Source organism: Arachis ipaensis, chromosome B3, assembly GCF_059453495.1.
Source record: "Arachis ipaensis isolate K30076 ecotype BB chromosome B3, ASM5945349v1, whole genome shotgun sequence".
Classification (NCBI taxonomy): domain Eukaryota; kingdom Viridiplantae; phylum Streptophyta; class Magnoliopsida; order Fabales; family Fabaceae; genus Arachis; species Arachis ipaensis.
In genome coordinates, this window is record NC_142438.1 from 58,164,861 (window position 1) to 58,192,198 (window position 27,338).

The window sequence follows — 27,338 nt, forward strand, 5'->3', positions numbered from 1 at the left end:
ATAACTTTAAGACAAAGTTACTAACTACTAATGATCATGTAATGAAGACACAAACACAGATAAGCACATAATATAGAAAACGAAAAACAGAAGAAATAAGAACAAGGAATGAATCCACCTTAGTGATGGTGGCGTTTCCTTCTTGAGGAACCAATGATGTCCTTAAGCTCTTCTATGTCTCTTCCTTGTCTTTGTTGCTCCTCCCTCATTGCTTTTTGATCTTCTCTTATTTCATGAAGCATGATGGAGTGCTCTTGATGTTCCACCCTTAGTTGTCCCATATTGGAACTCAATTCTCCTAGGGAGGTGTTGATTTGCTCCCAATAATTTTGTGGAGGAAAGTGCATTTGAGGCATCTCCGGGATCTCATGGATATGAGCTTCTTGTGCCTCTTGAGCTCCATGATTGGGCTCTCTTGCTTGCTCCATCTTTTTCTTAGTGATGGGCTTGTCCTCTTTAATGAGGATATCTCCCTCTATGTCAATCCCAGCCGAATTGCATAGGTGGCAATTGAGGTGAGGAAAGGCTAACCTTGCCATAGTGGAGGACTTGTCAGCCACCTTGTAGAGTTCTTGAGATATAATCTCATGAACTTCCACCTCTTCTCCAATCATGATGCTATGGATCATGATGGCCTGGTCTATAGTAAGTTCAGACCGGTTGCTAGTGGGAATGATTGAGCATTGAATAAACTCCAACCATCCTCTAGCTACAGGCTTGAGGTCCAATCTTCTTAGTTGAACCGGCTTGCCTTTGGAGTCAATCTTCCATTGAGCTCCTTCTACACATATGTCCATAAGGACTTGGTCCAACCTTTGATCAAAGTTGACTCTCCTTGTGTAGGGGCATGCGTTCTCTTCCATGTTTGGCAAGTTGAACGCCAACCTCACATTCTCCGGACTAAAATCTAAGTATCTCCCCCGAACCATTGTAACATAGTTCTTTGGATCCGGGTTCTTACTTTGATCATGGTTCTTGGTGATCCATGCATTAGCATAGAACTCTTGAACCATTAGGATGCTGACTTGTTGGATGAGATTTGTTAGAACTTCCCAACCTCTTCTTTGAATTTCATGTCGGATCTCCGGATACTCATTTCTTTTGAGTTTGAAAGGGACCTCAGGGATCACCTTCTTCTTAGCCACAACATCATAGAAGTGGTCTTGATGGGCTTTGGAGATGAACTTTTCCATCTCCCATGACTCGGATGTGGAAGCTCTTGTCTTCCCTTTCCCCTTTCTAGAGGATTCTCCGGTCTTAGGTGCCATCAATGGTAATGGAAAAACAAAAAGCTTATGCTTTTACCACACCAAACTTAGAATATTGCTCGCCCTCGAGCAATAAACAAAAGAATAGAAGAAGAAGAAGAAGAAATGGAGGAGAGGGAGAGTGAGAAGTGTTTCGGCCAAGAAGGGTGTGGGGGTGTGTGTTGTGTGAATTTGATGAAGAATGGAGGGCTTTATATAGGGAAGGGAGGGGGGAAAGGTTTCGGCCATATGGGTGGGTTTGGGTGGGAAATTGGTTTTGAATTTTTGAAGGTAGGTGGAGTTTATGAGGTAGGTTTATGGGAAAGAGTGGATGGATGTGAGTGGTGAAGAGGTGATGGGGAAGAGAGTTTGAGGTGATTGGTGAAGGGTTTTTGGGGATGAGTGTTTATGGGGTTGTGTGAAAGAGAGTGGTGAGAAGAAGTGAGTGGAGGTAGGTGGGGATCCTATAGGGTCCACAGATCCTGAGTGGATCCTGTGGGGTCCACAGATCCTGAGTGGATCCTGTGGGGTCCACAGATCCTGAGGTGTTCAAGGATTTACATCCCTGACCCATTAGGCATGTAAAAATGCCTTTATACACAACTCTGGGCGTTCAGCGCTAGGTTGGTGGCCATTTAGGGCATTCAACGCCCATTTGTGTGCCATTTCTGGCGTTGAACGCCAGAACCATGCCTGTTCTGGCGCTCAGCACCCAGAAGCTGCCCATTTTTGGCGTTCAGCGCCATAACCATGCTCTGTTCTGGCGCTGAACGCCAGACAGATGCTCCTCCAGGGTGTGATTTTTCTTCTGCTGTTTTTGATTCCGTTTTCAATTTTTATATTTATTTTGTGACTCCACATGATCAAGAACCTACAAAGACATATAACTAAGAAAAATATAGTTAGATAAATAAAAATTGGGTTGCCTCCCAACAAGCGCTTCTTTAATGTCAATAGCTTGACAGTGGGCTCTCATGGAGCCTCACAGATGTGCAGAGCTTTATTGAGACTCTCCAACACCAAACTTAGAGTTTGGATATGGGAGCTCATCACCAAACTTAGAGTTTGGTTGTGGCCTCCCAACACCAAACTTAGAGTTTGACTGTGGGGGTTCTGGTTGACTCTGCTTTGAGAGAAGCTTTTCATGCTTCCTCTCCATGGTTACAGAGGGAGATCCTTGAGTTTTAAACACAAGGGGGTTCTCATTCCATTGAAGGACTATTTCACCTCTGTCAACATCAATCACAGCTCTTGCTGTGGCTAGGAAAGGTCTTCCTAGGATGATGGATTCATCCTCTTCCTTTCCAGTATCCAGGACTATGAAATCAGCAGGGATGTAAAGGCCTTCAACCTTTACTAACACGTCCTCTACTTGTCCATAAGCCTGTTTTCTTGAATTGTCTGCCATCTCTAATGAGATTTTAGCAGCTTGCACCCCATAGATTCCCAGTTTCTCTATTACAGAGAGGGGCATGAGGTTTATTCCTGAACCAAGGTCACATAGAGCCTTAAAGATCATGGTGCCTATAGCACAAGGTATTATGAACTTTCCAGGATCTTGTCTCTTCTGAGGCAATGTCAGTTGATCCAGATCACTTAGTTCATTGATGAACAAGGGAGGTTCAACTTCCCAAGTATCAATGCCAAATAATTTGGCATTCAGCTTCATGATTGCACCAAGAAACTTGGCAGTTTGCTCTTCAGTAACATCCTCATTCTCTTCAGAAGAGGAATACTCATCAGAGCTCATGAAGGGTATAAAGAGGTTCAATGGAATCTCTATGGTCTCTAGATGAGCCTCAGAGTCCTTTGGTTCCTCAGAGGGAAGCTCCTTATTGACCACTGGACGTCCCAGGAGGTCTTCCTCCTTGGGATTCACGTCCTCTCCTCTCCTCACAGGTTCGGCCATGGTGCTTATGTCAATGGCCTTGCACTCTCCTTTTGGATTCTCTTCTGTATTGCTTGGGAGAGTACTTGGAGGGATTTCAGTGATCCTTTTACTCAGCTGGCCTACTTGTGCTTCCAAATTTCTAATGGAAGACCTGGTTTCATTCATGAAACTCACAGTGGCCTTAGATAGATCAGAGACTAGATTTGCTAAATTAGAAGCATTTTGTTCAGAGTTCTCTGTCTGTTGCTGAGTGGATGATGGAAAAGGTTTATTATTGTTAAACCTGTTTCTTCCACCATTATTAAAGCCTTGTTGAGGCTTTTGATCCTTCCATGAGAAATTGGGGTGATTTCTCCATGATGAGTTATAGGTGTTTCCATAAGGTTCACCTAAGTAATTTACCTCTGCTATTGCAGGGTTCTCAGGATCATAAGCTTCTTCTGCATAAGAAGCCTCTTGAGTATTGTTGGATGCAGCTTGCATTCCATGCAGACTCTGAGAGATCATATTGACTTGCTGAGTCAATATTTTATTCTGAGCCAATATGGCATTCAGAGTATCAACTTCAAGAACTCCCTTCTTCATAGGCGTCCCATTATTCACAGGATTCCTTTCAGAAGTGTACATGAACTGGTTATTAGCAACCATGTCAATGAGTTCTTGAGCTTCTGTAGGCATTTTCTTTAGGTGAATGGATCCACCTGCAGAAGTGTCTAGTGACATCTTTGATAGCTCAGATAAACCATCATAGAATATATCCAGGATGGTCCATTCTGAAAGCATGTCAGAAGGACACTTTTTGGTCAACTGTTTGTATCTTTCCCAAGCTTCATAGAGGGATTCACCTTCTTTCTGTCTGAAGGTTTGAACATCAGCTCTAAGCTTGCTCAGCTTTTGAGGAGGAAAGTACTTGGCTAAGAAAGCCGTGACCAGCTTATCCCAAGAGTTCAGGCTGTCTTTGGGTTGAGAATCCAACCATAATCTAGCTCTGTCTCTTACAGCAAAAGGGAAAAGCATGAGCCTGTAGACTTCAGGATCTACTCCATTAGTCTTAACAGTATCACATATCTGCAAGAATTCAGTTAAGAACTGAAAAGGATCTTCAGATGGAAGTCCATGAAACTTGCAGTTCTGCTGCATCAGAGAAACTAATTGAGGTTTCAGCTCAAAGTTGTTTGCTCCAATGGCAGGAATGGAGATGCTTCTTCCATGTAAATTGGAATTAGGTGCAGTAAAGTCACCAAGCATTTTCCTTACATTATTATTATTTTCGGCTGCCATCTCCTCTTCCTGTTCGAAAATTTCTGAAAGGTTATCTCTGGATTGTTGTATTTTAGCTTCTCTTAATTTTCTCTTCAGAGTCCTTTCAGGTTCTGGATCTGCTTCCACAAGAATGTTCTTATCCTTGCTCCTGCTCATATGACAAAGAAGAGGGCACAGAAAAATAATAATAATAATAGAGATCCTTTATACCACAGTATAGGGATCCCTGTGTGAGTAGAAGAAGAGGGGGAGACAAAGAATGTAATATAATGGAAGAAACACAACTGTGAGGATGGCAGAGATGTGAGATGAGATGTTAGGATATGAATGAATAAATAGAATAAGATGGGGGAGGGATAATTTTCGAAAATTATTTTGAAAAAGAGTTAGTGATTTTCGAAAATGGTTTTTGAAAATTGTTAGTATTTTTTCGAAAAATTTTTTTAAAATTAAAAATAAAAATAAGAATAATTAGTTAATTAGAAAGAAATTTTTGAAAAAAAGGGAAGATATTTTCGAAAATTAGAGAGAGAGAGTTAGTTAGGTAGTTTTGAAAAAGTTAAGAAACAAACAAAAAGTTGGTTAGTTAGTTGAAACAAATTTTGAAAAGATAAGAAGTTAGGAAGTTAGAAAAGATATTTTGAAAAGATATTTTTGAAAAAGATAAGATAAGAAGATATTTTTGAAAAGATATGATTGAAATTAGTTTTGAAAAAGATTTGATTTTTAAAATCACAATTAATGACTTGATTCATAAGAAATCACAAGATATGATTCTAGAACTTAAAGTTTGAATCTTTCTTAACAAGCAAGTAACAAACTTCAAATTTTTGAATCAAAACATTAATTGATTATGTTATTTTCGAAAATTTGATATAAAAATAAGAAAAAGATTTTTGAAAAATATTTTTAGAATTTTCGAAAATAACTAAGAAATTTGAAAAAGATTTGATTTTTGAAAAAGATAAGATTTTCAAATTGAAAATTTGATTTGACTCATAAGAAACAACTTGATTTTAAAAATTTTTGAAAAAGTCAACTCAAATTTTCGAATTTGATGAGAGAAAAAGGGAAAGATATTTTTTTGATTTTTGAATTTTTATGATGCAAGGGAAAAACAAGAAAAATGATGCAATGCAAGAAATTTTTAGATCAAAACAATGAATGCATGCATGAATGATATGAGTGTCAAGATGAACATCAAGAACATATTTTTGAAAAATTTTTGATGCAAAGAAAACATGTAAGACACCAAACGTAGAATTCTTTAATGCTTAGGCACTAAGAATTCAAGAATGCATATGATAAACATGAAAAGACACAAAACAAAAAATCATCAAGATCAAACAAGAAAACTTACCAAGAACAACTTGAAGATCATGAAGAACACTATGAATGCATGAAATTTTCGAAAAATGCAAGATGCATATGCAAGTGACACCAAACTTATGATATGACTCAAGACTCAAACAAGAAACACAAAAATATTTTTGATTTTTATGATTTTCTAATTTTTTTGGATTTTTATTTTATATTTTTTGAAAAATTCTTTTGAAAAAGAAAATAAGGATTCCAAAATTTTTAATATGAATTCCAGGAATCTTATGCTCTAAAGCTCCAATCAAAGGGTCAGGCATGGCTTAATAGCCAGCCAAGCTTTAGTATGTAACTCAGACATGACACGCCTGACATACTCATTCCCAAAGGAATTAGACATGGCTTTACAGCCAGCCAGGCTTCACATGCTTCATGAAATACTAGAATTCATTCTTAAAAATTTTGAATAAAAATATATTTTTTCGAAAACAGGTGAGAAAATTTTGAAATATTTTTGAAAAATTTTTGAAAAGAAAACAAAAAGAAAATTACCTAATCTGAGCAACAGGATGAACCGTCAGTTGTCCAAACTCAAACAATCCCCGGCAACGGCGCCAAAAACTTGGTGCACGAAATTGTGATGTCCAGGCTCAAACAATCCCTGGCAACATGAGCAACTTGGTACGCGTAATCGTGATTACACTTTAATAATGTAAAATTCACGGCTCTTTCTTTCCCTGGCAATGGCGCCAAGAACATGGTGCCAATACCATGGTTCACAACTTCGATACAACTAACCAGCAAGTGCACTGGGTCGTCCAAGTAATACCTTACGTGAGTAAGGGTCGAATCCCACGGAGATTGTTGGTATGAAGCAAGCTATGGTCACCTTGCAAATCTCAGTTAGGCAGATATAAATTGATAATGATGTTTTCGAATACTAAATAATAGAATAGGGATAGAGATACTTATGTAAATCATTGGTAAGAGTTTCAGATAAGCGTATGGAGATGCTTTCGTTCCTCTGAACCTCTGCTTTCCTGCTATCTTCATCCAATCAGTCTTACTCCTTTCCATGGTTGGCTTTATGCAAGGGCATCACCATTGTTAGTGGCTACATCCCCTCCTCTTAGTGAATAATATGCTCACGCACCCTGTCACGGCACGGCTATTCATCTGTCGGTTCCCGATCATGTTGGAATAGGATTCACCCTCCTTTTGCGTCTGTCACTAACGCCCAGCACTCACGAGTTTGAAGCTCGTCACAGTCATTCAATCATTGAATCCTACTCGGAATACCACAGACAAGGTTTAGACTTTCCGGATTCTCTTGAATGCCGCCATCATTCTAGCTTACGCCACGAAGATTCTGGTTAGGAGATCTAAGAGATATTCATTCTAGCTTATTTCATGTAGAACGGAAGTGTTTGTCAGGCACGTGTTCATAGGGGAGAATGGTGATGAGCGTCACACATAATCATCACCTTCATCACGTTCTTGGGTGCAAATGGATATCTTAGAAGCGAAATAAGATGAATTGAATAGAAAACAGTAGTACTTTGCATTAATCTTTGAGGAACAACAGAGCTCCACACCTTAATCTATGGAGTGTAGAAACTCTACCGTTAAAAATACATAAGTGAAAGTCCAGGCATGGCCGAGAGGCCAGCCCTCTGATCTAAGAACCAGACGTCCAAAGATGGTTTACACTGATCAAAGATGCCTAATACAATAGTAAAAGGTCCTATTTATAATAAACTAGCTACTAGGGTTTACATGAGTAAGTAATTGATGCATAAATCCACTTCTTGGGCCCACTTGGTGTGTGTTTGGGCTGAGCTTGAGTGTTGTACGTGTAGAGGTCCTTCTTGGAGTTGAACGCCAGCTTTTGTGCCAGTTTGGGCGTTCAACTCTGGTTTTGGCTCCTTTTCTGGCGCTGGACGCCAGGTTTGGGTAGAAAGCTGGCGTTGACGCCAGTTTACGTCATCTATTCTTGGCCAAAGTATGGACTATTATATATTTTTGGAAAGCCCTGGATGTCTACTTTCCAATGCAATTAAAAGCACGCCATTTCGAGTTCTGTAGCTCCAGAAAATCCACTTTGAGTGCAGGGAGGTCAGAATCCAACAGCATCAGCAGTTCTTCTTCAACCTCTGAATCTGATTTCTGCTCAAGTCCCTCAATTTCAGCCAGAAAATACCTGAAATCATAGAAAAACACACAAACTCATAGTAAAGTCCAGAAATGTGAATTTACCATAAAAATTAATGAAAACATCCCTAAAAGTAACTAGATCCTACTAAAAACATACTAAAAACAATGCCAAAAAGCGTATAAATTATCCGCTCATCAGTACCTCATAATTGTCAATATTTGGTTTGTAGACAAGGATGGTGATCTCAATTACCTATGTCTAGCCAAGAGTACTTTTTCCTCATTTTATTAGTTCTTGTTATTTTACTTTCTTGTCATTTATATTTTCTTGTCAACTATCAAATCAAACCCCCCGTGCATTTTCATGGCCAATAATTAAACACTTCATTGCAATTTTTTATGAGACGACCCGGAGTTCAAATACTTCGGTTATAAATTCATTGGGGTTTGTACTTGTGACAACCAAAAATTTAATTTGATGTGAGAGTTGTTCGTTGGTTTGGAGCTATGCTTACAACGAAATTCTTATTTCTAGAAGAGAAATTCCTTACCGACAACAATTTTTCCTATCATGTGCATACTCACACTCCTGTGACTTTTCAAACCTGTGCGCACACATATACTTGTGCATACGCACACATAGGGGAAGGCTTGTTGTTGGCAGCGCTAGCTCGCCCTTTGTGCACAGATAACCAATGGAGTTTCACAACCTGTGCACACGCACAGCCTTGTGCGCACGCACACATTGGAAGGTGCTTCTGTTGGGGGCGCTAGCACGCCTTGTGCGAGTGAACAGAATTATGAAAATTTGTACATGTGCATACGCACACCTCTATGCGTATGCACACTTTTTGAAAACTCTCCAGGGCATGTGCATGCATACCCGTGTGCATACGCACACGCCCTATTTTTCAACTAAAAATTTGTTTTTGACTATTTCACCTTCCCAACGATTGTGTAATCTTCTTTGACACCTTTTTAAGACTCTTGGGCTTATTTTTGGGTATAAAAACATGGGAAAATTCTTAAGTGGAATTAATTGGTAATTATTTCAAAATGTTAGAGAACGGAGGCTTAGGTTTCTGGTGTATTGAGGATGGGTTTAGTTGAGAGAGAAGAAAGAGTAATGAATTGATGATTATTGAAAGTAAATTGAGAAAGTGATGAACTATTGAGTTTGGAAATGGAAATGTTGAATTGTCAGTGGATGAGATGAGTCGAGGACTCGGAATGAAATAATGGATCCATGTTATACTGAAAAATGTTTTCTGAAAACCACTGAACTATTGTTTTATGCTAAGATTTGTTGATACGCTATACGACTGGCAGGGACGAGGTTGGATCCCGCCTGTCGAGGTAGCAGCAGCGGCGTAAGAGTGGTGGTTCGTCCCGCTTGCGTTGAGATGTGAAGTCTGTGGCAAGAGTATGCCGCTCGCATCCCTTTAGATTAATAGAAATGTGCAGGCACAAAATTCTGGACGGTGTTCCGAGTACCATATCTCGGGGGTTCCCAATGATGATTCCGAAGGGTGACATCTCCATGGAGATGTGTCGGGTTGGCAGTTGAACCGACAATGTGATATCACAGTCAGTAGGACAGGCATTCATCATGTGCATCTTCTATTTGTTTGTATGCTTTGCTGACTTGTAATTGTTTGCCTAATTGTATAACATGCCTAATTGCCTGTTTGAATTACTTGATATATATATGCCTATACTTGTGTTTTACTTGTATTGAACTTAGTTGTGCTTTCTACTGGGATTGAGGAGGCTCGGAAGGCAGTGGCGATGGGATCGCATGGAGGATAGGTTAATAAAGGCTGTGGGATAGCGGAGAGTTGTTAGTTAGAAAATCCACTAAGTTAGATTACCCTTTCATTATGTTAAGGTTTTACTTATGATTTACTGTTTTAGTTGTGATTTAAGATGAATCTTGTGATGGATATGAAGTTCTAGGATTGCCTTTGGCATCCCGGGGTCTTATATCTTACATCACTGGGCACTGTTACCATATTGAGAACCTCCGGTTCTCATACCATATTTCTGTTGTGTTTTTCAGATGCAGGTCGCAATCCACCTCGTTGAGTTGCTTGGATGGTAACAGAAGCGGAGGATCCCTATCTGTTTTGGATGTCTTTTGGTTATTTTGTTTAGATCTCCCATCTTTTGTATTTTGCTTTTGCCTAGAGGCTTATTTTGAGAGAAAAACATGTATAAGCTCTTTTAACTTCAGAATTCTATATGATCTGTATATATAACTAGCCGGCTTAAACTCTGCGAGATGTGGCTAGATTCTCATAATATTATACTATTATCTTTTTTCATATCATATCTATATCTTGTGCGTTAAGTTTGTAGCTTCGTGTGTATGTTCTACGATTTTCAAATCCTGTTTTTAGCTATATCCTTCATCGTGCTTCTAGATTATATTGTTTCTCCTATACATTATATGTATGAGCTTAGAACCGTCGTAACCTTTGACTAACCTTTACTTTACGACGCGAGATAAGGCGTAGGATAATTAGGGTGTTACGTAAATCCTATTTAATTTACTGAAATTATGGCTTAGGTATTAAATAGGGTATATATGTGTTATGAATGTGTATTAGGTTGTGAATAAATAAATGGAGCTTGAAATTGTGGATATTAGAACTTGGAGGAAGCTGAACACTAGTGTTTTGTTGAAGTTTTTAGGGTTGTGTTTATTTTAATAAGTTTCCTTGATCACTACGAGGAAACCGACCAAGGTATGGTTTAGGTTTCGTGCATTTAATATATAATGTTCTGTGAAAACTTAGGCTAGATGACCATAGGATAGGCTGTAACGCACGGAAATGTACAATGCTTAGTATCCTTGATATTTATAATGTGATTTGGTTATGTGATGGAGATTGTTATTATATTGATGTTAGTATGGAACATGTTTGAGTTGGTGATTATATGATTTCATACATATTGAATGAAAGCATGATGAAGTTGTTGAAATGTGAGATTGTATAATGTTAAAGAATGATGGTTGATAAAATAGCATAGAGTTTTGTTGTTGGCATATTGTGTTGGTATTGGCAGGTTTGGTGATGAATAGAATGGAGACTTTGAATGAAAATAAGGCTTAAGCAATTTTGCAAAATTGGGTTTTGGGCCGAACTTCGGCGAGATATAACCTGGCTTCCAGAGCCTCAATTTGTTTCCAACTTATTTTAAAAAAAATTGGGTTCGTGAAGTTATGTGTGTTGGAAGTTTGGTTAAAAATTATGTAATTCTGCAGCTTTCTGCCTAATCAGGTTTTTGGAAAAACATACGTCCACGCGTACGCGTGGCATGGAATTTTTAATTGTGTGTACGCGAGTAGCCCTATGCGTACGCGTAATGGACCAGCATGCATGTCCACGCGTACGCGTGAGCCACGCGTACACGTGGCACCTATTCCAGAAAACATGGTTTTCTGAGTTTTAAACCCTATTTCAAACTTCTAAACCTCTATTTTCATTCCTTTAGTCATAAATAATAGTATTAAACTTGATAATAAGATGAAGTTAGGAAGTGGGGATAACTTGGAGGTGAAGTAAAGCTGAGAAAGTGATAAAATGAATTATGAAATGTTATGAATGATTATGTATAATACCTGGCTCGATTAATTAAATGATCTGAGATATGAGATTTCCTGGGTAAAGTACCGTGGATTGCCACCATATGTAATAGGTCGAAAACTCGATACTCTGTTGACCCTACGATATAAGGGTGACCGGGCACTTATAAATTCCCGGGAATGTTACCCCCATTGAGCAATATTGATTATTTGAGAAAAAGCTATGCATAGACTCTTGGGGATGCACGTCGAGGGACAGTCCCAAAGTTTAGCAAACCGGACTTGTCGGGTTGGCTTGATAACCGACATATGAGACTCATCAGCAATAGTACAGGCATGCATCATGTGCATATTACTTGAATTACTTATTTGTGCATTAACAGGGTGTGCCTAAGTGTATTTGCTATGTTAAATGTATATTTGCTACCTGCAATACTTGTAACCTTCTTGTGTTCGCCTTTATCTGCTTATTTGTCTGTGATATGTTGTCGGAGATAGAGGTATGGTGGAAAGGCGGTAAGACTATATTTAAGATTAAGTTAAGTTAGGCTTAGATAACTCTTAGAAAACTGCCTTTTATGGCTTCTGTTTAATAATTTAAGCTTTGTGATCTGAGTGTCGGTGTTCTAGGATTGCCTCTGGTATTCCCAGGACCTTATATCTTATATGTGTGGCACCTTTACCATGTTGAGAACCTTTGGTTCTCACCCCATACTATGTTGTTATTTTTCAGATGCAGGTCAAGAGGCACCTCGTTAGGCGTCTGGACTTCTGAAGCGAAGTGGTTATTGGGTTATTTTGTTGTACATTTATGTATATATACGTACTTAATTTCCTCTCCGCAAGACTTGATCCTTTTGACCCTCTTTGAGGCTTATGGAGAAACAGGATTTTGTTTATGTAAATTTGGGTTTTGGATATGTATATATATGTGTATATATTCTCCGGCCAGCCTTGACTTCGTGGGCTGAGTTAGGAGCTCGTTATTTTGTATCCTTGGCCCTCTATTCCTACTTTTGTTATATTATGCTTCATAGCTATAGGTTTTTCTTGTATGCAAGTTAACTCACTTTCTGAACATTGCGCTTTTATTCCGCAATTTTTTATTTCAACGGTTCTTCAGGGCTCCTAGTTTATTCTATTCTTTCTACTATTATATGTACACTTTTCATTTTAGAGGTCATAATACCATATCACCTTTGTTTTATGGCTTAAGCATAAAGCTGAGTGTGGTAGGGTGTTACATTATGGTATCAGAGCAGTTCGTTCCTATAGAGCCTGAAAGACGGACTAATTTTGCTTCTGTGCATTCTCTGTATATGTGTTTATGTGCTATTAAGGATATCTAACTGATATATATGCAATAAACATTTGTGAGAATGCATTTAGAACTTAAAGCATTAGACCTACGATATTGAGACAGATCAACTTAATATCACTTGTTTGGTGTGTATAGGGACCAGATGTCGACTCACGGACGCAGTCGTGGGCGAGGTAGAGGTAGGATAGGCACTGTTACTTTTGGCCTGGCAGGGAGTGACCCAATAGACTTTATGGCTGTCCTGGGAAATATGGCAGTAGCTATGCAGGTGATAGCCGAGGCACTGGGTAATCAGATAAACCAGGGTAATCACGGGAACAATAATGACGAAGAAGGCCCTATGACACTTGCAACATTTCTGAAAGTTCACCCTCCGAGCTTCAGGGGAACCACAAATTCCACCGATGCAGATAATTGGATTCAGGCTATGGAACGGGCACCGCAGGCTCAACAGGTTCCTGAGGAGCAATGGGTCAAGTTTGGAACTTATCAGCTGCAAGGCGAGGCTCAATATTGGTGGCAGGGAACACGACGTATCCTGCAGCCAGATGGTGCTGTGATTCTTTAGGAAGTCTTCCGAACAGAGTTCTATAAGAAATACTTTCCTAATTTGGTCAGAAACGCCAAGGAGCTTGAATTAATGCAATTAAAGTAAGGCCAAATGACTATTACTGAGTATATTAGCACGTTTGAAAAGTTATATCGCTTTTCTCGTATCTATCAAGGTGCGCCTGAAGATTTTGCTGAGTGGAAATGTATTATGTATGAGAGAGGTCTTTGGAGCGATATTCTTAGCTTTGTTGCACCAATGGAGATCAGAGTGTTTTCTGAATTGGTGAATGAGTAGGGTAGCTGAGGAATGTGTGAGGAAGGCGGCAGTAGAGAAAGGAAGTTTAAGGGTGCCTTTTCAAAGGACTTCAAGGAGAAACTTTGCTCCGAAAAGTAGGAATTTCAAAGCGTGGAGGCTTTGTTACGCAGCAAAATCAAGGTCAGGGCAATTACAGAAAGCCGAATACTAATGTTAATCAAGGAAGAAGGTTTAGAAAGCAGCCACAGCAGGATTTGAACTATCAGAGGTGCGGGAAGTATCATCTTGGAGTTCCGTGCAGATCAGGATTAGGGATATGTTATTTTTGTGGACAGCCCGGGCACTTGGCCAATAATTTTCTGGAGAAGAAGAAGTATGAGACTGGTAGAACACAATAGCTAGGGAGAGTGTACACCACTTCTGCAGCAAGTACTGAGGGATCTGAGACACTGATTAGAGGTAACTGTGAAATAGCTGGTAAGATCTTAAATGCTTTAGTTGATTCAGGAGAAACTCATTCATTTATTGCATTTGAAAAGGTTAATGAATTAGGATTGAGGATGGTGGTTTTAGGTTATGATTTGAAAGTGCATAATGCTACTCATGAAGCTACGGTGACTAGGTTAGGATGTCCACAAGTTCTATTTCGAGTACAACAACGTGAATTTGGGCATGATTTGATTTGTTTGCCAATGATTGGTCTAGATCTCATCTTGGGATTGGATTGGTTATCCAAGAATCATGTTTTTCTTGATTGTTCTCAGAAGTCAGTACATTTTATGCCAGAAGAGTCAGAAGCGCCAGTTGTGGTGAATACTTACTATTTGAACTCTATGATAGTAAATTGTTCTGCAACTGAATGTCAGGGTATTATGTTATTAACTTCAGGAGTATCAGGTGATGATAGCAGATTCTGGTTGTATGTGAATTTCCACCTAACCGGGAGGTTGAATTCACAATTGAGTTAGTGCCTGGAGCCGGTCCGATTTTGATTACTCCTTACAAGATGTCACCTTTAGAAATGGCTAAATTAAAGGCTCAACTGGAAGATCTATTGGGTAAGCATTTTATTCGACCAAGTGTTTCTCCGTAGGGAGCGCCAGTGTTACTGGTAAAGAAAAAGGACGGAAGTATGCGCTTGTGTGTTGATTATCAGCAACTGAATAAAATCACTGTGAAGAATAAATATCCATTACCTAGAATCGACGACCTAATAGATCAATTACAGGGTGCCGGTGTGTTCTCTAAGATTGATTTGCGATCCCGGTATCATTAGATAAGGGTTAGAGATGAAGATATTCTGAAAACTGTCATTAGGACATGTTATGATCATTATTAGTATACGGTGATGTCTTTCGTGTTAACCAATGCTCCGGCAGTATTTATGGATTATATGAACAGGATTTTTCGGCCGTACCTGGACAAGTTTGTTATTGTCTTCATTGATGATATCCTTGTTTACTCTAAGACTGAAGAAGAGCATGCTGATCATTTGCGAACTGTGCTACAAATTTTGAAAGACAGGAAGTTATATGCTAAGTTATCTAAATGTAATTTCTGGAAGAGTGAGGTGAAGTTTTTCGGTCACGTAGTGAGCAAGCAGGGAATAGCTGTGGATCCTGCTAAGGTAGAAGCAGTGATGAATTGGGAGCGACCAACTTCAGTAATAGAGATCAGGAGTTTTCTAGGATTGGCGGGGTATTATCGGAGATTCATTAAGGGATTTTCACAGCTTGCCTTACCTTTAACTAAGTTGACTAGGAAGGATACACCTTTTGTCTAGACCTCAGAGTGCGAAGAGAGTTTTCAAGCATTGAAGCAAAGGTTGACTACTTCACTCGTGTTGGTATTGCCTGAGCCAAGTGAACCATTTGAAGTGTACTGTGATGCATCATTAAAGGGTTTGGGGTGCATTCTGATGCAGCACCGAAAAGTTGTAGCATACGCCTCACGACAATTAAGGCCGCATGAGATGAAATATCCGACTCATGACTTAGAACTTGCTGTTGTTGTGTTTGCTCTGAAAATCTGGAGGCATTATCTCTATGGCATTAAGTTCCACATTTTCCCAAACCGTAAGTGTTTAAAGTATCTCTTTGAGCAGAAAGAGTTGAATATGCGTTAGAGGAGGTGGATGGAGCTTTTGAAAAACTATGATTTTGAATTAAATTACCATCTTGGAAAAGAGAACGTTGTGGCGGACGCCTTAAGTTGGAAATCTTTATATGTAGCTTGGATGATGCTACAAGAAGAAGGGTTACTAAAGGCATTTCAAGGTTTGAATCTGGGAGTTAGGGAAGAATCCAAAATTCTGTGTTTGAGTCAGTTGCAAATTTCAAGTGATTTTAAATCATAACTTCTGAAGGCTCATCAAGATGGAGAAGCGTTATGTAAGGTAATGCCGGCAATTGATCAAGGAAATCAATGGAGAGTGTTAGAATATAAGGATGGTTTATGGAGGTTGAAGAACCGGATTATTGTGCCAGATGTCGGAGACTTGCGACAAAGTATCTTAAAGGAAGCTCATAAGAGTGGGTTTTCAATCCATCCAAGAAGCACTAAAATGTATCAAGATCTGAAATCGATGTTCTGGTGGCCAGGAATGAAGAATGATTTGGCATTGCATGTATCTAAATATTTAACATGTGAGAAAGTTAAAATTGAGCATCAGAGACCATCGGGAACCCTTCAGCCTTTAGAGATTCCACAATGGAAATAGGAGAGTATCACAATGGATTTTGTGACAGGTTTGCCTAGGACTCAAACTGGTTATGATGCTATTTGGGTGGTTGTGGATTGACTAACAAAATTAGCTCACTTTTTCCCCATCCGGATAAGTTTCACAATGGAAGAATTTGCTCGAATGTACATCAAAGAGATTGTCAGTTTGCACGGCGTACCTTCTACCATTATATCTGACAGAGATCCTCATTTCACATCAAGGTTCTGGGGAGCTTTCCAACGTGCATTTGGAACTCAGTTAAGTTGGAGTACTGCATATCACACTCAAATAGATGGTCAATCGGAGAGAACTATCCAGACCTTGGAGGATATGCTAAGGGCTTGTGTTTTGGACCAGCCGGCAAGTTGGGATCGGTATATGCCACTAGTGGAGTTTGCTTATAACAACAGCTACCATGTGAGCATCAGAATGGCTCTGTATGAGGCTCTATATGGTAGGAAATGCCAATCCCTACTATGTTGGTATGGAACTGGAGAAAGAAGTTTATTAGGGCTTGAGATGATAGCTGAAACTACTGAGCAGATAATGAAGATTTGTAACCAAATGCTTATAGCCCAAAGCCGTCAGAAGAGCTATGCTGACCAAAGGCGAAAGCCTTTGGAGTTTGAAGAAGGAGAGCATGTATTTTTGATGGTTACACTAACCATTGGAGTGGGAAGAGCCATTAAGACTAAGAAACTTAATCCCCGTAATATTGGACCATTTGAGATCCTGAAAAGAATTGGGCCGGTGGCTTATAGGATTGCTTTACCGCCATATCTTTCGAACTTGCACGACATGTTTCATGTATCACGGCTTCAAAAGTATACTCCTGCCGCAAGTCATGTTCTGGAACCGGAACCGATTCAAGTGAGAGAAGATCTAACACTTCCAGTAATCCCGGTGAGGATTGATGACACTAACGTTAAACAATTTTGCGGGAAGGAAGTATCGCTGGTAAAAGTAGCTTGGAGTTGAGTTGGTATTGAGGAACATACTTGGGAACTCAAATCAGATATGCAAAAAGACTACCCACACCTCTTTTTAGGTAACTAAATTTGAATTTTGAGGGCAAAATTCTTTGTTAGGTGGGTAGGATGTAAACCCCGTTAAATTTGTAAATAATTAGTTAATAAATTAATTTTTAATAAAGAAAATTAGAAATGTGAATATTATATTAAATTAGGATAGAGCTCATCAAAACGAGAATTTTGACACTAATTTCGAATAATTCGGCCCAAGCCTCCCTTCTTCCCCCAATTCAGCAGATGCAGCGCTGAAACACAATAGGGGAAAGGAGAAATGAAAAACACTTCCAAACTCTTATGGTAAATTCAAATCCCTGTATCTCCTCCGTCCGAGCTCCGATCGCCGCACAGTTTGCAGCCAAGCGACTACCTCGTTGAGCTCTACGTTTCTACCGGAACAATTTTATAGGTAACTCACTTTATTGTTCTCAGCCACTCCTTCCCCTAATTTTTGAAAATTATGTGGAGGTATTGAATTTCTTTGCTCTTTGGTATTTTAGGATCCAATTAGCTTGAGGAAAATATTCACTCTTGCTTATATGAAGCTTGGGTAAGGTGAGGATTCCCTAAATTCTATATAATTTACTGAAATTATGCCTTGGGTATTAAATTCGGTATATATGTGTTATGAATGTTAGATTGTGAATAAATAAATGGAGCTTGAAATTATGGATATTGGAACTTGGAGGAAGTTGAACACTAGTGTTTTGTTGAAGTTTTTGGGGCTGTGTTTGTTTTAATAAGTTGCCTTGATCACTACAAGGAAGCCGGCCAAGTTATGGTTTAGGTTTCGTGCATTTAATATATAATGTTCTGTGAAAACTTAGGCTAGATTACCATAGGATAAGCTGGAACGCACGGAAATGTACAATGCTTAGTATCCTTGATATTTATGATGTGATTTGGTTATGTGATGGAGATTGTTGTTATATTGATGTTAGTATGGAACATGGTTGAGTTGGTGATTATATGATTACATACATATTGAATGAAAGCATGATGGATTTGTTGAAAAGTGAGATTGTATAATGTTAAAGAATGATGGTTGATAAAATGGTGTAGAGTTTTTCTGCTGGCATATTGTGTTGGTATTGGCAGGTTTGGTGATGAATGCTATGGAGATTTTGAATGAAAATAAGGTTTAAGGAGTTTTGCAAAATTTGGTTTTGGGCCGAACTTCGGCGACCTATAACCTAGCTTCCAGACCCTCAATTTGTTTGCAATTTATTTTAAATGAAAATTGGGTTCGTGGAGTTTATGTCGTTCAAAGAACGGATGAAAAACAATTTAAAATGATTAAGTTATGTGCATCGGGAGTTTGGTTAAAAATTATGTAATTCTGCAGCTTTCTGCTTAATCAGGTTTTTAGAAAAACGTATGTCGACGCGTACGCGTGGCAAGGAATTTTTAACTGTGCATACGTGTAATGGACCAGCATGCATGTCCACGCGTACGCATGGCTCACGCGTATGCATGACACGAAGTATTCGTTGACGGGTACGCATGATAAGGGGATGCACGCGCGAGCTACCTTTTTACATTCCCACGCATACGCGTGAGCCACGTGTACGAGTGGCCCCTATTCCAGCAAACATGGTTTTATGAGTTTTAAACCCTATTTCAAACTTCCAAACCTCTATTTTCATTGCTTTAGTCATAAATAATAGTATTAAACCTGATAATCAGATGAAGTTAGGAAGTGGGGATAACTTGAAGGTGAAGTAATACTGAGAAAGTGATGAATTGAATTATGAAATGTTATGAATGATTATGTATAATACTTGGCTCGATTAATTAAATGATCTAAGATACGAGATTCCCTTGGTAAATTACCGTGGCTTGCCACCACATGTACCAGGTTGAAAACTCGATACTCTGTTGACCCTATGATGTAAGGGTGACCGGGCACTTATAAATTCCCGGGGATGTTACCCCCATTGATCAATATTGATTATTTGAGAAAAAGCTATGCATAGACTCTTAAGGATGCACGTCGAGGGACAGTCCAAAGGTTTCGCAAACCAGACTTATTGGGTTGACTTGATAACCGACAGATGAGACTCATCAGCCATAGGACAGGCATGCATCATGTGCATATTACTTGAATTACTTGTTTGTGCATTAACTGGGTATGCCTAAGTGTATTTGCTATGTTAAATGTATATTTGCTACTTACAGTACTGGTAACTTTCTTGTGTTTGCCTCTATCTGCTTATTTGTCTGTGATATGTTGTCAGAGATGGAAGTATGGTGGAAAGGCGGTAAGACTAGATTTAAGATTAAGTTAGGCATAGATACTCTTAGAAAACCATCTTTTATGACTTCTGTTTAATACTTTAAGCTTTGTTATCTGAGTGTCAGTATTCTAGGATTGCCTCTGGCATTCCCAGGACCTTATATCTTATATGTGTGGCACATTTACCATGCTGAGAACCTCTGGTTCTCACCCCATTCTATGTTGTTATTTTTCAGATGCAAGTCGAGAGGCACCTTGTTAGGCGTCTGGACTTCTGAAGCGAAGTGGTTATTGATGAGCGGATAATTTATACGCTTTTTGGCATTGTTTTTAGTATATTTTTAGTAGAATCTAGTTACTTTTAGGGATGTTTTTAATAGATTTTATGTTAAATTCACATTTCTGGACTTTACTATGAGTTTGTGTATTTTTCTGTGATTTCAGGTATTTTCTGGCTGAAATTGAGGGACTTGAGCAAAAATCAGATTCAGAGGTTGAAGAAGGACTGCTGATGCTGTTGGATTCTGACCTCCCTGCACTCAAAGTGGATTTTCATACTTCTAATTTGGAAGCATGGTTCTGGCGTTCAACGCCAGAAATGGCAACAAATGGGCGTTGAACGCCCAAAATAGGCACCAACCTAGCGCTGAACGCCCAGAGTTGTGTGCAAGGGCATTTTGCATGCCTAAATTGGTGCAGGAATGTAAATGCCTTGACACCTCAAGATCTGTGGACCCCACAGGATCATCTCAGGATCTGTGGACCCACAGGATCATCTCAGGATCTGTGAATCTCACAGGATCCCCACCCACCTCACCCTCTATCTCTCCATTCATGACCATCTGATGCCAAGGCATCTTAGGCTAGTTTCACTAGCCTTTTTCTTTTATTTTTAGTTGTTTTATGCATTTTCTTTAGCCTTAAGTAATCATTTTGGGCCAAATAGTCATGCTTGTCTTAAATCATTCAACATGAAGATTTTGATGCAAATTCCATGAGTTTTTAGTTATATTCCTTGAAAGCTATGAATGGAAGAATTCTCATGAATTTTTGCAAGACTTTGATGCAATTGTTTGGATGATTTCAGGGAAGAAGAGGCTAGGCAAGGAAGCAACAAAATCAATAAAGGAAGCTTGAATATCACATGTGGAGTTTAAGTTCCAGTTTAAGCCTAAACTGGAGCTTAAACGCCAGAATCATGAAGGCTAAGAAATGCTGGAATTGAAGTTTAACCTCCAGTTTAACCTTAAACTGGAGGTTAAACGCCAGAATGAAAGTCTCACCAAAGAAGCATTCCACGTTTAACCTCCAGTTTAACCTTAAACTGGAGGTTAAACGCCAGAATGAGAATGCCACTCAGGAAGGAGTTCCACGTTTAACCTCCAGTTTAACCTTAAACTGGAGGTTAAACGCCAGAAATGGGAAGTGCACCAGGGAGCCATTTCCACGTTTAAGCTCCAGTTTGACCTTAAACTGGAGCTTAAACGTGTTCGACCAAGTTTTCTCCTCCAGGGTTGCTTTCTCCATTTCCACGTTTAAGCTCCAGTTTAACCTTAAACTGGAGCTTAAACGTGTTCGACCTCCAGGGCTACCTTTTCCATTTCCACGTTTAAGCTTCAGTTTAACCTTAAACTGAAGCTTAAACGTGTTATATGGAACAGCTTGACCATGCCTTCTTCAAACATAAATAACTTGAGCTACAAAACTCCAAATGAGGTGATTCAAAATGCATTGGAAAGAAGACATCTAGAGCTTTCCAAGCATATATGGCATGCATGGTGGATACTAAAAATTGAGGGAGAAAACAGCCCCGTAATGTGCATAGAAGAGCATAGTACCAACATGCAATCAGGCCAGCTGACCTCTTCACCTTCCATGGAGTATAACTCGAGTTGTAGAGATCCAATTGAGGTGCTTCCAGTTGCTTTTGAAAGCTGACATCCATAGCTTTCCAACGAGGTATAATAGTCTATATTTGGCATCAAATTGGCAAGGTTGACAAGAGAACAAAGTGACGACTCAAGAAAGGGGGTGCAACATTTGAGTGTAGTTTAATGGATCATTATCCTTTTTGGATCAATTATGTCACTCAGCCCTTCAAGCAAGCAAGGCCCATCAACAACACCAAATCAAGGCCACAAGAATCATCTAGAATATTTTATTTTCATTTGATTGTAATTTGCTTTGAATTTCATTTTCATTTTGTAATTTAGGGAGCCTATTTAAAGGCCTTAGTTCTGCATTTGAAAGGGGGGAGAAAAAGGGGAATCCAGCCCCTGAGGGGGACTTTTACTTTTTGGGGGAGAACTTTGGATTATTTTCTTTTAGTTTTGTAATTGAATTCAGAGCTATGACTCACTAAACCCCTTTCATTGGGTTTTAGGAGATATTGAGATCTCCGAATCAAAACATTTTTATCTCTTCCTCAACCAATGCGTTCATTGAATTTTGCTTGGCAATCTTATATGATTGGATCCCAATCCCTTGGCTCACCAATTCTCTCTAAAAACAAACAAATTCCCAATCCCTTGGTTTAAATGTTCATAAGAAGAGATGATGCTCGATCACTGATTATACCACACAGTTTCATGAACCACAATTTGGTAGGATTACATGTCACAATATCCATCCAAACCCCAATCCAATTCACTGTGAGAAAGCTTCTCTAGCATGAATCCTCCATTCCTTTCCCAAGGTTCCGAAGGATTCCAATTATGGGTAGTTTCTTTCCCAAGACAACTACCCAATGGAATTAGATCGAGAAGCTTTCTAACAAAATTCAAGAGAAAAGATTGAAGAAGAAGATAAACTATTATTGATTCATTGAATTACAATAGAGCTCCCTAACCCAATGAAAGGGGTTTAGTGAGTCATAGCTCTGAATTCAATTACAAAACTAAAAGAAAATAATCCAAAGTTCTCCCCCAAAAAGTAAAAGTCCCCCTCAGGGGCTGGATTCCCCTTTTTCTCCCCCCTTTCAAATGCAGAACTAAGGCCTTTAAATAGGCTCCCTAAATTACAAAATGAAAATGAAATTCAAAGCAAATTACAATCAAATGAAAATAAACTATTCTAGATGATTCTTGTGGCCTTGATTTGGTGTTGTTGATGGGCCTTGCTTGCTTGAAGGGCTGAGTGACATAATTGATCCAAAAAGAATAATGATCCATTAAACTACACTCAAATGTTGCACCCCCTTTCTTGAGTCGTCACTTTGTTCTCTTGTCAACCTTGCCAATTTGATGCCAAATATAGACTATTATACCTCGTTGGAAAGCTATGGATGTCAGCTTTCTAACACAACTGGAAGCACCTCAATTGGATCTTTACAACTCGAGTTATACTCCATGGAAGGTGAAGAGGTCAGCTGGCCTGATTGCATGTTGGTACTATGCTCTTCTATGCACATTACGGGGCTGTTTTCTCCCTCAATTTTTAGTATCCACCATGCATGCCATATATGCTTGGAAAGCTCTAGATGTCTTCTTTCCAATGCATTTTGAATCACCTAATTTGGAGTTTTGTAGCTCAAGTTATTTATGTTTGAAGAAGGCATGGTCAAGCTGTTCCATATAACACGTTTAAGCTTCAGTTTAAGGTTAAACTGAAGCTTAAACGTGGAAATGGAAAAGGTAGCCCTGGAGGTCGAACACGTTTAAGCTCCAGTTTAAGGTTAAACTGGAGCTTAAACGTGGAAATGGAGAAAGCAACCCTGGAGGAGAAAACTTGGTCGAACACGTTTAAGCTCCAGTTTAAGGTCAAACTGGAGCTTAAACGTGGAAATGGCTCCCTGGTGCACTTCCCATTTCTGGCGTTTAACCTCCAGTTTAAGGTTAAACTGGAGGTTAAACGTGGAACTCCTTCCTGAGTGGCATTCTCATTCTGGCGTTTAACCTCCAGTTTAAGGTTAAACTGGAGGTTAAACGTGGAATGCTTCTTTGGTGAGACTTTCATTCTGGCGTTTAACCTCCAGTTTAAGGTTAAACTGGAGGTTAAACTTCAATTCCAGCATTTCTTAGCTTTCATGATTCTGGCGTTTAAGCTCCAGTTTAGGCTTAAACTGGAACTTAAACTCCACATGTGATATTCAAGCTTCCTTTATTGATTTTGTTGCTTCCTTGCCTAGTCTCTTCTTCCCTGAAATCATCCAAACAATTGCATCAAAGTCTTGCAAAAATTCATGAGAATTCTTCCATTCATAGCTTTCAAGGAATATAACTAAAAACTCATGGAATTTGCATCAAAATCTTCATGTTGAATGATTTAAGACAAGCATGACTATTTGGCCCAAAATGATTACTTAAGGCTAAAGAAAATGCATAAAACAACTAAAAATAAAAGAAAAAGGCTAGTGAAACTAGCCTAAGATGCCTTGGCATCACCATCCCTTTTGTTTTTCATCCACCACTCACATCCATACACACATCCCTCCATCTCCTCCATATCTTCTTCTTCTTCTTCTATTCCTTCTTCTTTTGCTCGAGGGTGAGCAACATTCTAAGTTTGGTGTGGTAAAAAGCATAGCTTTTTTGTTTTTTCCATAACCATTGATGGCACCTAAGGCCAGAGAAGCCTCTAGAAAGAGGAAAGGGAAGACAAAAGCTTCCATCAAGGGTCTATAGCTCAGTGGTAGAACATTTGACTGCAAATCAAGAGATCCCTGAGATACCTCAGGGGATACATTTTCTTCCACACAATTATTGGAAGCAACTAAGAGTGGAACATCAAGAGCACTCCATCATCCTTCATGAAATCAGAGAAGATCTAAAAGCAATGAAGGAGGAGCAGCAAAGACAAGGAAGAGACATAGAAGAGCTCAAGGACATCACTAAGGTGGACTCATTCCTTGTTCTTACTTTCTCTGTTTTTCGTTTTCTATGTTATGTGCTTATCTATGTTTGTGTCTTCATTACATGATCATTAGTAGTTAGTAACTTTGTCTTAAAGTTATGAATGTCCTATGAATCCATCGCCTCTCTTAAATAAAAATTGTTTTAATTTAAAAGAACAAGAAGTACATGAGTTTCGAATTTATCCTTGAACTTAGTTTAATTATATTGATGTGGTGACAATGCTTCTTGTTTTCTGAATGAATGCTTGAACAGTGCATATGTCTTTTGAAGTTGTTGTTTAAGAATGTTAAATATGTTGGCTCTTGAAAGAATGATGACTAGGAGACATGTTATTTGATAATCTGAAAAATCATAAAAATGATTCTTGAAGCAAGAAAAAGCAGCAAAGAACAAAGCTTGCAGAAAAAAAAAATTAAAAAAAAAGAAAAAAAATAGGCGAAAAAAAAAAAGCAAGCAGAAAAAGCCAAAAGCTCTTAAACCCAAGAGGCAAGAGCAAAAAGCCAATAACCCTTAAAACCAAAAGGCAAGGGCAATAAAAAGGATCCCAAGACTTTGAGCATCAGTGGATAGGAGGGTCTAAAGGAATAAAATCTTGGTCTAAGCGGCTAAACCAAGCTGTCCCTAACCATGTGCTTGTGGCGTGTAGGTGTCAAGTGAAAACTTGAGACTGAGCGGTTAAAGTCAAGGTCCAAAGCAAAAAAAGAGTGTGCTTAAGAACCCTGGACACCTCTAATTGGGGACTTTAGCAAAGCTGAGTCACAATCTGAAAAGGTTCACCCAATTATGTGTCTGTGGCATTTATGTATCCGGTGGTAATACTGGAAAACAAAGTGCTTAGGGCCACGGCCAAGACTCATAAAATAGCTGTGTTCAAGAATCATCATACTGAACTAGGAGAATCAATAACACTATCTGAACTCTGAGTTCCTATAGATGCCAATCATTCTGAACCTCAATGGATAAAGTGAAATGCCAAAACTATTCAAGAGGCAAAAACCTATAAGTCCCGCTCATTTGATTGGAGCTATGTTTCATTGATAGTTTGGAATTTATAGTATATTCTATTCTTTCTATCCTATTTTGATTTTCAGTTGCTTGGGGACAAGCAACAATTTAAGTTTGGTGTTGTGATGAGCGGATAATTTATACGCTTTTTGGCATTGTTTTTAGTATATTTTTAGTAGAATCTAGTTACTTTTAGGGATGTTTTTAATAGATTTTATGTTAAATTCACATTTCTGGACTTTACTATGAGTTTGTGTATTTTTCTGTGATTTCAGGTATTTTCTGGCTGAAATTGAGGGACTTGAGCAAAAATCAGATTCAGAGGTTGAAGAAGGACTGTTGATGCTGTTGGATTCTGACCTCCCTGCACTCAAAGTGGATTTTCTGGAGCTACAGAACTCGAAATGGCGCGCTTCCAATTGCGTTGGAAAGAAGACATCTAGGGCTTTCCAGCAATATATAATAGTCCATACTTTGGTGAAGAATAGACGACGCAAACTGGCGTTCAACGCCAGCTCTCTGCCCAAATCTGGCGTCCAGCGCCAGAAAAGGATCCAAAACCAGAGTTGAACGCCCAAACTGGCACAAAAACTGGCGTTCAACTCCACAAATGGCCTCTGCACGTGTAACACTCAAAGCTCAGCCCAAGCACACACCAAGTGGGCCCCGGAAGTGGATTTATGCATCAATTACTTACTTCTGTAAACCCTAGTGACTAGTTTATTATAAATAGGACCTTTTACTATTGTATTAGACATCTTTGGACGCCTGGTTCTTAGATCAGAGGGGCTGGCCATTCGGCCATGCCTGGACCTTTCACTTATGTAATTTTAACGGTAGAGTTTCTACACTCCATAGATTAAGGTGTGGAGCTCTGCTGTTCCTCAAAGATTAATGCAAAGTACTACTGTTCTCTATTCAATTCTTCTTATTTCGCTTCTAAGATATTCATTCGCACTTCAACCTGAATGTGATGAACGTGACAATCATCATCATTCCCTATGAACGCGTGCCTGACAACCACTTCCGTTCTACATTCGAATTGAATGAGTATCTCTTAGATCTCTTAATCGGAATCTTCGTGGTGTAAGCTAGAATGATGGCGGCATTCAAGAGAATCCGGAAAGTTTAAACCTTGTCTGTGGTATTCCGAGTAGGATTCAATGATTGAATGACTGTGACGAGCTTCAAACTCGCGAGTGCTGGGCGTTAGTGATAAACGCAAAAGGAGGGTGAATCCTATTCCAGCATGATCGAGAACCGACAGATGATTAGCCGTGCTGTGACAGAGCATGTGAGCATATTTTTCACTGAGAGGAGGGGATGTAGCCACTGACAACGGTGATGCCCTTGCATAAAGCTAGCCATGGAAAGGAGTAAGACTGATTGGATGAAGATAGCAGGAAAGCAGAGGTTCAGAGGAACGAAAAGCATCTCCATTCGCTTATCTGAAATTCCTACCAATGATTTACATAAGTACCTCTATCCCTATTCTATTAATTATTATTCGAAAACACCATTATCAATTTATATCTGCCTGACTGAGATTTGCAAGGTGACCATAGCTTGCTTCATACCAACAATCTCCGTGGGATTCGACCCTTACTCACGTAAGGTATTACTTGGACGACCCAGTGCACTTGCTGGTTAGTTGTATCGAAGTTTTGAACCATGGTATTGGCACCATTTTCTTGGTGCCATTGCTAGGGAAAGAAAGAGCCATGAATTTTACATAATTAAAGTGTAATCACGATTACGCGTACCAAGTTGCTCACGTTGCCAGGGATTGTTCGAGCCTGGACATCACAATTTCGTGCACCAGTTATTGGGTTATTTTGTTGTACAGTTATGTATATATACGTACTTAGTTTCCTCTCTGCAAGACTTGATCCTTTTGACCCTCT

At 39.2% G+C, this 27,338-nt stretch overlaps 1 non-coding gene across 1 annotated transcript; it reads left to right on the top strand.

The window, feature by feature from the left end:
* The first annotated feature begins 3,915 nt into the window (after nucleotides 1-3,915).
* On the top strand, nucleotides 3,916-4,023 carry LOC148570759 (small nucleolar RNA R71). Its single transcript, XR_015908121.1, has one exon. It is a non-coding gene; the product is annotated as a small nucleolar RNA R71 (small nucleolar RNA).
* The last annotated feature ends 23,315 nt before the right edge of the window (nucleotides 4,024-27,338 follow it).